Source organism: Thalassophryne amazonica, chromosome 18 (assembly GCF_902500255.1).
Source record: "Thalassophryne amazonica chromosome 18, fThaAma1.1, whole genome shotgun sequence".
NCBI lineage: Eukaryota > Metazoa > Chordata > Actinopteri > Batrachoidiformes > Batrachoididae > Thalassophryne > Thalassophryne amazonica.
Genome location: NC_047120.1, coordinates 26,038,048 through 26,053,716, shown reverse-complemented (window position 1 = coordinate 26,053,716; position 15,669 = coordinate 26,038,048). Strand labels below are relative to the sequence as shown.

The following is a 15,669-nucleotide window of genomic DNA, read 5'->3' as shown; positions in this document are numbered from 1 at the left end:
CTGAAGATGTGGAGTTAGTTTCTGCAAGCAAAATTGTAACTGTAAATGTTTTTTAAGCACATTATAAATCCCATTGCTCACAATGGTGGCAGCGCTTGCTAATGTTAGCCCATTAGCATTGCGTTTTGTGATGCTAGCAAGTTTATATACTCAATTAGCCCATTAGCCTTGCCGTATGTGATGCTAGTGAGTTTTAAAGCTAACTGAAGCCAGAGTCATGCTAATGTTAGTCTGGTAGAATTGCATTAGCATTATGTTATCGTGTTCCTATGATGGGTATTCTTAACCGGTTCCTGTTAAGAATGGATAAGAAATGATTCCATCCACTGACATCAATAGCCTGTTTGCTTAACGATTTCCTTATTGGTCTTTCAGTTCACATTACGCCAGAGTGGACGTTGTTTTTGAGGGTGTGTATCGGGAAAATGATCATTTCTCTCTCATTTCTGACTCACTTTTGTCCTAATTAAAGTCACTAAAGGGGACTCTTGTGGGCAAGAAACGAGAATTGCCCTTCATTCCACACAGGTGGTTCTATTCATTCCTTATTAAATTTTCATGGAGCAGCGCATGCGATCGTTCTCTGGCATGAGCTGGACCCACTTCGCCAGTTCATAAAATGAAGTTACTGTCCCTCAGGTAAAGGAAATAATATTGATAATAATAATATCTATTTGGTGGGACTAACTGCGCGGCTCCAAACATTGGAAAGACAGATTCCGGTTGGAATTAATAACTTTAAAGCGAATCACCATTTTAAATCAAATGACACCTCTTTCCAAACATTGTAATACAGACAACAGACTACAACCGATTTATTTCCCCCAAAATGAGACGTCTTCCTTTCTTTATGAATTGCATTGATCGTGACTTGCAGTGCAGCCGGCTGCGCGACCACAGGTCAGAGGCTATGGAGTTATGGAGTTGTTTTGGTCTGTGGTCGCCTTCAGTGATGCCGGTAACGCGTTACTTAGTAACGCGTTACTCTAATCTGACCACTTTTTTTTAGTAACGAGTAATCTAACGCGTTAATCTTTCCAAATCAGTAATCAGATTAAAGTTACTTCTCCATGTCACTGTGCGTTACTATTATTTTTCATTGTGGGTCGATAGCAGCATTAAACTTGGTCTGTGGGCAGGAGGTTGGGGTTCGACTGAACTGCCCACTTTAAGTGAGCTGTGAGCTTTTCATCCACGGTTTTTTGCAGCTGCTCGACTCGTCGTCTCTTAAAGCACGGTGATCAGCACACCTGCACTGAGCTTTACAAAGACATTTTTATACTTTTTTTCCTCCTTTATTTAGAGCTGAGCTGAGCCGCTCCATATCTGCACGTTAAAACAGCTGATCCTCCGCGACGCGTCAACAACTAACACTATTTTCCACTCAAATGCACCTAAACTCTCTTTCTGAGGACCACATGATGTGAAAACACAATAAAACTTTCTTACCTGTAAATCTGGTCACGTTTTCTGCATAAATAAATGTTATCCATTCTTTCTGCTCAAACGCCAAAGTAGGGGCGAATCCAGATGGAATGGGGGCGTGAGGGAGGGATGTGCCCCCCTCACAACACCCCTAGATTAAAGGTCCAGTTTTGAAGCCTTTTTTTACTACAACTACTAATACTACTTAAAATAATATTAATTTTGACAAGTAAAATATTTAGAGAGAATTTAAATGTTAGAAAAATGCTAGAATGAATTTAATAGTTATATTTATAAACAATGTAGGTTCGAAATTGCAAGTTTTACTGTTACAGTGCTGTCAACAGTTAAATATGAGGTCAAGAAAGAGGTCTTTATTTTACTTTTTATAAAACAAGTATTTATTTTCATTGAAGTCAAGAAAGGGTGACTATAAAGTAAGTTTTGGCAAAACAGGTATCATTGTCATGTTGAGGTGGCAGAGGGTTGTTGTCGGCAGCTGGGAAAAGTAACTAAAAAAGTAACTAGTAATCTAACTTAGTTACTTTTACAATTGAGTAATCAGTAAAGTAACTAAGTTACTTTTTCAAGGAGTAATCAGTAATCAGTAATTGGATTACTTTTTCAAAGTAACTGTGGCAACACTGGTCGCCTTTGATGCTACCAGAAGTGATTGTGGTGTTAAAACTCAAAATCAGCTTGTTAGTAGTTGCAAGTGTACTGGAGACAATACTGGAAGTTATCGGTTAGCTGTCGCTTCCGAAAATTTTTGGGTGGTTTATCGGTTTAGCTTTATAAAAGATAACTTTTTAGTTAGCTGATTTATCGAAGCTCACTTTTTGGTTAGCTCTACCCACCACTGTGTGTGTGTGTGTGTGTATATATATATATATATATATATATATATATATATATATATATATATATATATATAATATGTGTGTGTGTGTGTGTATATAATGTGTGTGTGATTTAGAAGGACCTTGGAACATGTTTCTCAGTTGTTTTTTTTTCCCAAATAATTACTCTAAGGAAAGACTAATGATTCAACAGATTCTAGCCAATTCATTGGCTGTGATTGTAATAAAGTATATTTTATTTATCAACTCATATATTCCTAAATGCTATGAAAAAAGAAACCTACTGAAATAATTATCTTCTGACATTTGGGAGATTTCATTCATTTAATTTAATAAATTTACAAAAATATATTTTTTATTTGTTAATTTTATATTTTTATTCAGATAGATTAGATTGGATTTATCTAAAGGGATTTCGCTAGCTATTATTGTAATTAGTAGTAGTGGTAGTAGAGACAATGCTTGTTATTCAAATATTGCATATACACATCTAGTTGGTTTACACACAGTTTGAAGGTTTAATGTCTGTCTGACAGAATGGTTTGGACTTTTTTTCTAATACTAATTACAGGCTGCATGCAAAGTAGTACTATGAATCCATTTCAGACTGAACTAATTAATTGCTGTCTTTGTTATTATTCAAGATTAATTCCACCAAAAAGCCACACCTGAAAAATTATTATTTTCACTTTTATGGACCACAATGAGGAGTCAACACATAAGAAGTATATTTTAAAGTATGGTGGTTTTAAATTCGGCCTAACGTAATTGTAACCTAACCTGCAGATTATTTATTCATTATTTCTTACAAAAATAGTAACTGATCAAGTACAAGATGAATTTCAATGCTTTAAAAAAAATGTCAACACAACACAGACATCTCTTCAGATGTATGACATATATAGACAACAAATCTTACACACAGAACACAAAGTGGCTTACACTGCACTTTGACAGCGGGAATGGAAGGAGAGAACCAGAGAAACACGGTCATAATTTACCTCCACGTCTTCAGTAAGTGAGTCGTCTTTCTTTTTGTGCAGCCTGCTGATGTAATGTGGTCGACCGTGCTTGTACTGACCGCCGGTGTCGCAGACCGAGCAGTCCTCTCCTAAAAATTGGTCCGGCCTGCCTCCACTGTGTATGCGTCATTTCGGAGCTCAGCAGCTCGTCTGAGTCTCTTCACCCAAAGTGATCAAATGGATTAATGGGATTATTAGCCATCAGATGATAAAGGTAAAACCTTTTAAATCATTCTAAACTCAGGTTTAAGCAGAAACAAGGCTGTTTTAAGCAGAAATGAAGCGAAAATCTTTGAAATGACGGAGGCGCAGTGAATGCAACAGCCAGCAGCTCCTGTAGCTGCGGCGCTCTGATCGCTTCCTCCATCTTTTATGATGAAATAATGCTGAATTTATGTGGAAAGGATTGTTGTACAAAAGCTTCAGATATCTGTCGCTGAGACAGATGATGACTGGAGTGCAGTTTGAAGCAGAAACGAAGTGATAATCGGTGAGCCGCGGCCGATGACACATGCGCAGTGAAGGAAGGGTGGACCGATTTTGTAGGGGGGACTGTTTGGTCTGCGACACCGGTTTTGTGGTAATATGTGCTGATTTTTACACGTCATTACCCTTGCAGTCAGTGGGTACAGAAAATGAATGAATGCAGTACACGTGGATGTGTTGTTTTCGGCCACGTGTGTCTATTCAGCTGTCCTTTTATGAACACAATAAGTCGAAGATGTTATTCGGCCAAACTTGGTGAAATCTTGGTGGATCAGTACTGCAGTATATCAAACTGCAATATTTGTGGAATCTCATTTCTAAAGTATCGCAATATGTATTGTATCGGCACCCATATATCATGAAAAATATCGCCCCAACCTAGGAAGACGGGATGAGAAGGAGAGGAACAGGGTGTATTGCTATGTATTCTTTAGTGTTTTATCCAATCATATCGGCGTATCATTTATAGGTATATGATAAGAGGTCATATCGGTCTTCTAGTGTCAAACTTGGGTTCATCACTTTTTAACTGAAACGGTGTGTAGGCAGGTTTGTGTTAGTCGAGGACAAAGAGGTCCAGTTTTGTACAAATTGATCAAATGTAAAGGCCACATGCAACCGTATATTACAGTATCACTTAATTACAAAGAATTAATTTGCATGAATCAGTGTCGCTTGTGCTGCCATCCTTGTTAACGTTGTACCACTTTTGATATGTCATGCTCTGTCGTCTAAACAGTAATTAATACTTGCAGTTAATTAATAATCATCGTTTCCATTCTTTATTAATAAAACGTGCTGCCACACCCAAATGGTTGTTGTCACTACAGCGATATACAGAGCATCAATAAACAAAAACAGCGTAGGATCAGGAGCATTTTAATTGTTTTATTACACATTAGTGAGTTCCACAGTCATCATGATAATGAATGTGTTAATTTTCCCACTCCTAATGAAAAGATTTACAAGATTGTGATAACAAATTAATCCTCTGCTTGTATTTCATGAATAAAATCTCAATTCAGTTCAGACAAACATTTTTAAAAGAAAGTAAGTCATCTTCAAACGGGGCCTGGTGTCACACAAACCGCCTGTGTGTCGGCGTGGACGGATTGTGCTTTGAAGGCGACACAAAGACTGATAACTGATGATGTTTTGCAGGTCATCGATGAACATACCGGCAGGATTGATGGCGCTGAAGAGACTCTGCTTGGCAGTAACACCGTGATGGAAGGGACATTTGTGTAAGAAGTATTCATAATGTGAATATAATGAATGGAACACACTGCAGTCTTTCATCTTTTTGTTGAAGAATCTACATTTGTTCAGGCTGAGATGTTGCTCTCCGTGGCAGCAGGTTATATAGTTTTCCATTCTGTTTTAAGCTGGTGGGAATAAATAAATCTTTTAAACAGCCCCTCTCTGCCTGTTGTAATTAATTATCGTCCACCAGGAATTCTTGATGTGGTTTTCGGCGACTTCTTACAAATTATATTTAGGTTTTCTTACGAGATAACTTCAGCATCCACAATAAAGAATGAAACTCACGTTTGGTCGTACAAACTGTCTGTTCTGTCTCCGTTTAAAAGAGAGAAAAACAATTTAAATATGCAGACTTCAAATATTTACAGATAAGTTTTTTTATTTATCTATTTTTTTTGTTTTTGTTTTTGCGCTTTGTGTAGTCTTTGTCTGGTGTTATTCAAATGAACCCCTTTCCCGGAAAATCGCTTTGGGTAAACTGATTATGCTCGGCAAACGGAGTATAAATAAGTTCAATCAGCATCTGCCTGGAGAAGAACAAGGGGACGAGGAAGCATCAGTTAATCCTTTTACAATTAAAAGCTCTCTTCCATAAGATAAAAGATGTTAAAGTGTGCAGTATACGGCACACGTGTGTGTGTGTGTGTGAGAACATCTTTCTACAGCGAGAAAAAGAAAAATGTGCCGAAACACACACTGACTGTCTTAATCCAAAATTAACATTAAAAAAGTTTCACCATTGGTCGCGGGGATCTAATGGAAATTTTTTTTCTTGTTTGATTTCTGTCGATTTTGGAGTCATAGCTTCCTTTGTGGTCAGCAGCCTTTCAGGTCTGAGTGATGGGAGGCTCTTTTAAATGTAGATGAAATCGCATTTCTGTCTGATGCCTTCATCAGTTCCTTAGCTGTGGGTGTTAATTTCAGCCGCTTTCCAAGTTTCCAAGCATTTTAAGTTTTTGTACATCAATACACAGCTAATGGAGTTTTATTTTTCATTAAACAAAACACTTTCTCTCACTCATCTTCAACCACTTATCTGGGATTGTGTCGCTGGGGCAACAGCTCCAGCAGAGGACCCCAAACCTCCCTTATGGATTAAAGACTGTACAGATTATAAAACATAATTAGTATAATTTATGACATAGGTTAACTTATAAGTGGTTGTCATGTAACTGAGGAGCCTACTATAAAATAATGCTGAGTAATGGGAATTTAGATATTCCCATGGTAACCAAGGAGTATGTTTCTAAAATGTACTAGGCTTTCAGTTGGTTGCAATGGGAACCATGGAAAACATTTCCAAAATTAATGCATAGAAATAGGCTGGCCACCTGAGACATCAGAGGCCGGAACAAACCATTCTGAAATGAGATGATCTAGCCCACAGAGCATTTTGCTAACGCGTCATTAGCTTTTCTCAACCCTTCCTGTTGTCATCTGGAAACCTGACAGCTCCATGCTACATGCTAACATACTGGATATAACCCGTCGTTTCTTAATCGCATCTATGGTCTTCTCCACACTATATCTTGACACTAAATTGTTGAAGACCCAACATAGGCTCAACTTATAATCCACTTGTGTGAGTTCAGAGGGCGCCAGTCTTGGTTTACTTTTGTGTGACAGAACTAGGTCAATGTGTAAAATATAGGCCACTGCACTCAGCACCTCATAATCACAATTGATTCACTTGAGTTCAGAGGGCAGGACATCGACCTTTACCTGGATTATCTGGGTCTACTCAGGAAGGATTCAGATGTTAGTAGCTAAATACCTGTCCCACTACACTACAGTCCCAGTTAGGCAGCAGCTACTTGTACTTCAGGGCAGATTTCTTATTAAAGATGTGTTATGAGCTGTGAATGAGCAAATCCTAATTACACTACGTCCACCATGTTCTACAAATAGCCATAGTTGAAAAGTGACTTTCTTATTAAGAAACAGAATCCAAAACTGTGTTTCAACAGCAAACACCTGCTTTAAGGGAGCTTTGCTCTGGTAGACTGGTAGACACATTGATCATGGAGAAATCAGTGAACCAAATATATACCAGAGAATCAGGTTTTAACTGAACCTGATATAAAGTTGCTTTGCTTTGATTGCAAGCTGAAATTCCTACAGGACTTCTGGTTGCACTTAACATACTGTTTAAGAAGCAGCCTGAAGTTGATCACAGTCTTCTTTGTAGATTTTATTTGTTAAAACTCGTCCTCTGAAGCCATCAACAGCTCAAAGCTCCCAGTCGACTTGTTTTTGCATTAGCTGTTGATGTTCCAGCAAATGTAGCAATCCCTCAGAAGATGTTCATTTCCAGAGTTTAGGGAGAAACTTCCAAACAACACATCAGCTATTTTCCAAAAAAACAAAACAAAACAAAAAAACATTACAAATGAATAAAGCAAAGCACAAGGTTCACTTTAAATGGCGAGCATGACACCCTCTTGATTAACACATTATGTCATTCCAACATATGTTTTCATGGGGATGGTGTGAGCAGTGAAGGGAGTGCAGGAAAGAAAGTGCAGGTTGGATGTGTAATGAGAACAAATGATTAATATGACAGGAACAGGTGAAAAGAAAGATAACAACTCTGCACAGGTGTGAAAAATGAAAAAGCTTCATCCCATGTGCATGCTTGATGATGTTCATCATTTGTCCCTCTACCCTTCCCAGTCCTGAAGCTCTGCACACATGGTGAGCCTACATCTGGCAGATCAACTATTTTGAGGTCGGTGTTGCCATTAGTGTTACCAGCTAAGTGGCGTCACCGGAATACAGCCGCCCTGCAGCTGTTTGCTCAGCCTCAATCAGTGCTGCTAATTTTACACTCAACCTGAGCACAGCACTGGTTCATCTCTGTTGTCATCAAGGTTCAAATCCTCAAGGTCAAAACTTTGACAGACAAACATCCAAGGCAAGGACTGGCTCCTCAACGCCATGGCATAGATGAGAGGATTAAAAAACATCTTGACTGGATCAAGGTCGTATCCAGGGGGAATTACAAGGTGTTTGTACCCCCTGACTAAAAACACCTTGTATCAGAAAGTGCACCATGACTACAACACAATTCTGCAACAAAGTCATGCCAGACTTCTGACGCCACAAACAGCAATTTTTAGTTATCTTCATACGGTGTGACCCAAAAAAACCAGTACCCATAAAAATTGTAATAAATCCTACAAAGGTCCAGCAACTTCATTCTGTGTATGATTATTCCCAAACTTTAAGTTATCTTGGTCGCTTTGCATAAAAGTCATGTTCTTTCAAAATTATGCTCTAAAATGGTATGATTTGTTGGCAAAGTTAGGCCTCCAGGCAAAATATTTTTGTTGATTGGCCAAAACATGTTGGGGAAGACGATTGGAACAATAGTTGATTGGAACAATCATAAAGAAATTTGCTGGTCCGGGGGGGGTCCCTGTAAATTTATCCTGGAGGTAGAGTTTGTTGCATTGGTACCAATTTTGCAGCTATATGAACATATTATGGGGTGGAGGTTCAACAGAAGGAGAGAACAAAGCAGAGAAGAAAAGTAGTCCATGAGAAAATGGAGGAAAGACCGGGTATCACTATCCATGTTCCAGAATATACAAGATCTCTGGTCTGTGAGTATAATTTTATGAGCACCTCCAACAAAATGAAAGTACATGCTATCACCGTGAACTTCAATAAGTCAATGCGCCATGTGACTGTCGCAAAATGGCCACTATGGGTTCAACAATAAAGAAAAAAAAACTAATATTTGACATGTAACGGCTGTGCACCATTTAAAAAGATGTCTGCAACATTGACAATGAATTATATTGTCATGTTCAGATGTTTTTAATGCGATTCTGCAAAATGAAAAATAAAAACTTCCAGAAAAATGTTCAGGATGTGGAAATTGTAGATTCTTAAAGGAAAAGAAAACCCACTGATAAAATACAGCTGGGAAGATAGACTGTGCTATAAACTAACGATTGATGCATATGAATGAAAATGAGCTCTTACAACTGAAATATCCGCCTTGAATTTATGAATTTGACGATTTCATAAATGCTGCCATTGACACAATTTTAACCAATTAGGAAAAAAAAACAGATTGCTTGCAGCACTGCTGTGACGTTGCATGAGCATAGAAAGCTACAGATGGCAAACAGACGCTGATGTAAAAGTCCTCTCTCTCCCCCCCCTCTCTCTGTCTGTCCATCGCTCACCGTTTTCATGCTGAGCAAACACGAAGCCTTTCAACTGTAAAATAAACAAAATTTCTAAATGTAACATCAGTGGCGCTCATGGGAATAAGTCTGGATAAACACTAAAGGGTTTTGGTGGTTTTCCCGTTCAGCAGAGAGAAAGTGAATCTCTGTTCAGCTGTCCTCCTCAGCTGTGCATTTCACAGCCTCGGGACACTGAAGCAGCTGATTTTCAGTAACAATTTAGTTCATTTTTTAGAAAATCCATGCTCTGCAGCACACACCATTTGAGAGCCTGGCGGAAATTTGCCATTACTAGTGGATTAAAACTCGTCTCTGGTGCGGGGAGTGGAAGAAACAGCTCGCCTTCAGTGCAGAAACTTCCCACTCCCCCTCCTTTCTTCTTGTTCAGCAGTAAACAGAGCAGGCAGCACGAGAGAGGTTTCATAGATGTGGTTTCTCTCCAGTATCGGAAAATCCCACAGGTTGGATCAGGAAATTCCGATCCGGGAATTACATTAGTATCGGAACCCAATACCGATCCAGGATGTTGATTGCTGCTTACGTGTGACACTGGGGGAGTTCTGAACCTCTGTGCCCATGTGACATTACACATCGCTGTTCTAGCAGCTGGCATGGCCGCCTGCTGGTGACGTTAGACCAGCCATACAAAAACACTCTTAAGTTTAACATAAATTATCACACATGCCTACAACTTTTCATATGGGCTCAGTGGGTTTTCTTTTCCTTTAAGTCAGTTGTTGAATAATTCAAGTGATATTATTCCATCTCTTTTAATTTTTGTTCTATACCATTTGAAGAAACAGCAGAAATGTGCCGTAATTTGAACTGTAGCGTGACCTTAAAACTGTGATTCTTACTGAACCATGTGGGGATGTGGAGCATTGCACCCCTACAATACACAGAGTGGGCCAATAAAATGTTACCACTTTTTGATCGTACACAAGTTTTTGAAATGAGAACGTATTCGACAATTTTATTTACAGACTTGCAACAGAAGCATCAAATTAACATTTGATATCAAAGGTTTCCCATTTTGTCTCTTGCTTTCCGCACAGTTCAATAATTGATGACATGTTCAATCCATACTCCTCTTCTTTGGATTACAGAAGTGGTAACATTTTATTGGCCCACCCTGTATATAATCCACGTGCATGTGTTGTGTGTCGTGCTGTCTGGTGATTAAAAAAAAAACAAAAAAAACAAGGTTGGCAATTAAGTAAATTAATCGCATGTATATTTTTTGGAAATGTCACCCATCAAATCACAAAACACAGACTCTCAGAAACACAAAAACAATGAAGAAAAAAAATAATTAAAAACATTAAAAAATGAATAAAAAACATAATGAATCAAACATTTAAGAAGGTTTAAACCCATTGCAGCTTTATGTGGGTTTTATTTAACGATTGTTAAAGCCGAACGGGTGCGTTATCAAGTCGGTAAATGCCCAAACTCCATTTACGATATGAAAGTGACAGCTATTAAAACAAGTTACTTTGTTATGAAAAGTATTTTATTTCAAGTGTCCCTGAGCAGCTTCCATTCGTCACATTGGAGAACAACAAAGATATTCTGTGCCCCGTTGACCTGCCAATCGAGTTATTTTTTCATGGAGCTATAAAAAGACAAACATTTCGGGTCTGGTGCTGTTGTGTAAACCATGCAAAAAATGTCAAAAGGCACGGACACCCAAAACAACTATTGCTCTCAAAAACACTTTATTTACAGACCAAATCACTGATGTCAAAACTAAATGAATGAAACTGCGATTAATCATGATTAAAGAAAAAAAAATGTAATAGATGTTGTAATTATTCTAAATTAACGTGTTATTTTGATTGCCATTGTTAAAAGGCAAATAGAATGCCTCACATTCACCCATTTACACAAATGCACTCATGTCAGGGTGCTGCCATGCAAGGTGCTCACTACACACCAAGAGCAACTAGGGGATTAAGGACCTTGCCCAAGGGCCCTTGGTGATTTTACGGTCTGGCTGGGTTTTGAACTGAGGATTCATCTTAAATCAAGAAGCCCAACACTTAACCACTAGACCATCACCTCCCACCTCCCATAGTTGTGATTTTTCTTATTTTTTCCCTGCAGTCATGTTGGACCACTCCTGACACACCGGCAACATGCCTGTTGTCGTCCATGTGTCAGGAAGATAAACCAACGGGAATGTTTTGTGTCGGAAAGTGTGTCATAATTGCTGTCACTACAGATTGTGGTCAGTGGATTCACCCCTTAAGAACTGCATTGCATTTAAAATTCATCCTTCAGTATAGTAAATCTCAGAAACTAGGATGCCAGTGGTGGTGGCCAAGTGGTTAGTGCACTTGGTTTCAGGGTGGAAAGTTCCCGACTTCCAGGGCTCCTGGTTCAAACCCCACCCTGCCACATTTCTCCATGTAATGTGGAGTTGTGTCAGGAAGCGTATCCGGTGTAAAACTTGTGCCAATTCAACATGCAGATCCATCTTGGGGTCTGCTGTGGTGACCCTAGTGAAACAGTCCGAAGCAGGATTTCAATAGAAATGGAGAGTTTTCACTCATAAAATGAGCTAATTCAAGATAATTTCATCGGTGAGGAGATGGAAAACAGCGTGTCGTCATGATTGCGTTACTGTTTTCTCATCGTAAGAGAGTTTGTATTTGTATTAGTGATTTTCTACAGCAAACAAGACATTCAGAACCGGACCGGGCGAGCTGCCGCCTCGAGCAGAGAGAGAGAGAGGGAGCGTCTCATCAGAGGGGCCTGCAGCTCGGAAGACAGGCGCTTAGTCTGTAATAGACTGTAACAGATGGTGGCAAAGGCAGAAAATTACAGCATTTGGAGGATAAGTGCTTAATTAGTGAAGTTCCACAAAAACATGAAGGATATTATTGTTTTTCCTTTACACGAGGGGCCGTAACTTTAGTTTACGAACTGGCGAAGCAGAAGATATTAATGGTGCAGTCCACACTTGAGAGTTGTTGTGGGTTGCCCCAAAATGTCCAGTGTGACACGGCGGACAATTTTCTTTTCCGGCCCACAACAGTAGACAAGAGTCCCGGTTAATGACTGTTACCAACAGAAAGGTGAGTCACGATTGATATCTTTAAATGGCTTTGACAAAAGTCGATGAATAATTGACTGGTCAAACTTGCGGGACGCTACGTTTGTTTTACGAGTGAGAGCATCTTACCAATTAAATGTGATTGGAGTTATTAACACTTGACACTGTTGTTTTTTTTTTTGCTTTTAACTGTAACTTTTTATTTATTAAATTATTTTAACTTGCCTGTTTTTGTTGTGTACAGCGCTTTGGTTGTTGGTGCATTTTAAAGATTGAGATTGAGATTATTAAGAACAGGTGACAGTGTTACTTTGTACTCAGCAGAAAAAAACATTGTCAATTGCTTTAGGCCCTAATTTTGTAATTAATTAGCTGTACAGCCAGCGACACAGCTCCGATATCACTCAAACTGCTACAAAACACACAGAGAAGTTTGTTGTGTTTTCACTTACTAAAGTGAAGGTCACATGACTAATGTCCTGGATGTCTGACTTCCTCCATTGATAGCACGGTCATGTTAGCACTACTGATGGTATCGAATGGAGCGATGGTTACTGAGGTAGTGTGCCGGGTATTATTTTTAATGCTCTCATCAAGCAACCCTTTACGAAAACCAAAGCCCAGCAAATATATATATATATATAAAACATCAAACATTGCCCCCCCAAAAAAGAGGTCAGCCAAGATAGCTACTGGTAGAGCTGCCTTATCTGACCTTCAAACGCACTCTTCAGAAAACATCTGGGTGATGTCATGGGGTAAAAGGTGTTTTGTATTGTGTAGGTTTTTTAGATGTCAAAATTCCCAAAGCAAAATTCCATATGCCTTTTTTAATGCCTTGAATTTTCTTGACATGAGCCTTTGATTTCTCAAAGCCAAGACCTGGACAAAAATGGGCTTTAAAGTGCCCGAGGCAAAGGCTGAGCATCAAGGCAGTATGACGCGAGTTTATCTATGCTGTGATAAAATGGAGAGCAGATGAGAAGAAGAGTACACTTTGAATATTATGGGTAGACTTCAAATGAAAGGCAAATCACTTTCTTGGAGGAAAGGTAGATTCATGTTAGAAATGAAAATGAATCACGTATTTAGCATTTTTAGTCCCTCGGGTCATTATACTGGTTTTAAATCCTTGATAAGAGCCCAATAATTACATATCAAATATGCTGATTTGAGTGACTGCACAAAACGGGAATAAGTTATCCAGACTTTGATGTAGCGATTTTAGACAAGGGATCAAAGGTGGTTCAAGTGAAGTGAAGTTCTTGATATAGGAGATATGGCCACCAGCTGAGGACGACAACTTTAAGGGGGCAGCATGAACAAAAAAAAAAAAAAGTCAGGTGGTGTGGAGAGAAAACGGAAGAAACTGGACACAGCAGATCTCCAGTCAGTTATTGCAAGAGAGAGTTCAAGGACAGAGTGGAGAGTACGGTGGGGGTGAGAGATCCATCAAATAATACTAGTTGTGCATAAGATGAGAGCAGATGTCGCGTGCCATGTTTTCTGCAGTTTTAAGATGTTAACCCCAGGATCACATTAGCTGCAATTTTCCAATAAGGCGTTTTTCTATTGTGGCAATTAGTGCCAATTGGCAGAGGTGGGAGTAAGACACTGTCAAGTTATTCTGAAGGCATCAATCTGCAAGTCTCAAGTCAGCTTGCAAACAATTGGTGGTCATTATGACTTGAGAGTGACTTGATGGTGACTTACTCCCACCTCTGCCAATTGGCACTAATTGCCACAATAGAAAAACGCCTTATTGGAAAATTTACCCTCACTAACACTAGATGGCACCACATAAGCTCCCATTCTGCCATTCTGTTGCTGTTCTGGCAAGAGTTTGGGGCTTCTAATGTCGACCTAAAGCTTTATATAGTGGCTTGATTATTTTAATGGTGAAACCTGATCATCTCATCAATACTTGTTTTGGGTGCAATATAAGCAAAAACAACCCATTCTGCTGATTTTTAGCCATTCCGCCAATTACCAGTTGTTCCAGTTCCATTACGCCTACAGTTCCGGTGATTCATAGCTAATTGGAACAGAAAAAAAGATGAGTTTGTACTTTGAACATGACGGGGGGTGGGGGGGGGGCGGGGGTACTTTCTATTTGTATGATAACATTTAATTATCTTGAGATTGGTTACCAATATCTTGAGAATAGGGGGCATAGTAAGGTGCTGTTCTGTCAATCATTTCGTCATTTGTATCATTTCAGTTCTGCCAACCGTTCCAGTTCCGCCAATTGGTACCCGCTGCCAACCGAGTTTCATCTGAGTATGTCATTGCCAGGCCGAGTTTCCTGGTTTTCAGTAATCAAAATATGGTCACCCTATTTTATGAAGATATTGCCACATTTCTCCATGTAATGTGGAGTTGCGTCAGGAAGGGCATCTGGCGTAAAACCTGTGCCAATTCAACATGCAGATCCTCCTTGGATTTGCTATGGCGACCCCGAGTGCAAACAAGGGAGCAGCCAAAGGGACTTACTATTAGCATGCTAACTAGCGATACAGGAGCGTCACTGTGAAAGACGTTGGAGTGAAAGAAATCAAGCGAGCTGTGGATCCACTAAGCAGACAAGCATGGAGTAGAAGCTCAAAGTGACAGTGGGCCTCATGTATCAACGTGCGTATGGCGATATTTGCGCGTATATGGGGTGTACGCCAAAACGGCTGCGCTACTTGGCATTTATCAATGTGGTCGTTGACGCACGCTGCGCTGAAAATATACACCAGGTCGAGAGGTGGCGTAAATTATACACCAAAATGAACCAGCGCTGGAATCCACATAAAAATGAAAATGATCGGCCTGATAAACAGTGCCATTATACAAATCAATGCATATGTTACATAAATAACACTTTCCTGATTATACTACATAATAATCAATACAAATCCCGCTTTTGTGGGATTGCTGGTCTATCGAGCACAATCCGTGGCCACAGCGCTGACCGCAAAGAAAGCGCTGCTCGCCTTTTTCTCCAGAGCCTGGAGCCAGAGCAGCGCTGAGCTTAACTTTATGTGGTGTGATCGTTTTAGACAATGAAATTGATAATTACAACTGTAGTGTTGTCATTCCCTTCGCCCATGCTGCAGTCAGGTTTTGTCATCTCCATTCGTTTGTCACAATAAAATAAATAAAGAAATACATCTTAAAAATAAAGAATAAAGCGTTCTGTGTTCTGCGTGTCTGTTAATAAGAATCTTCTCGCCCAGAAGAAAAAAGAGCGCCAACAACTACTCATAACTGTGTTTGTCACTCGGAAACAGACACCTGCAGCCAGGTGTGAGTGGAAAAAGGCGCGGCGTCAGGACGAAGAGGCGCGATCTGTAAAATACTGGTCAGTCACT

The 15,669-nt window shown here is 39.5% G+C and overlaps 1 protein-coding gene across 1 annotated transcript in view; it reads left to right on the top strand.

The window, feature by feature from the left end:
- The window catches only part of ascc1 (activating signal cointegrator 1 complex subunit 1), a 70,810-nt gene extending 65,672 nt beyond the window's left edge, over nt 1-5,138 (top strand). The window contains exon 10 of the mRNA XM_034193683.1: nt 4,955-5,138. The gene's annotated coding sequence lies outside the window, so the exon portion shown is untranslated. The remainder of the gene's footprint in view (nt 1-4,954) is intronic.
- The last annotated feature ends 10,531 nt before the right edge of the window (nt 5,139-15,669 follow it).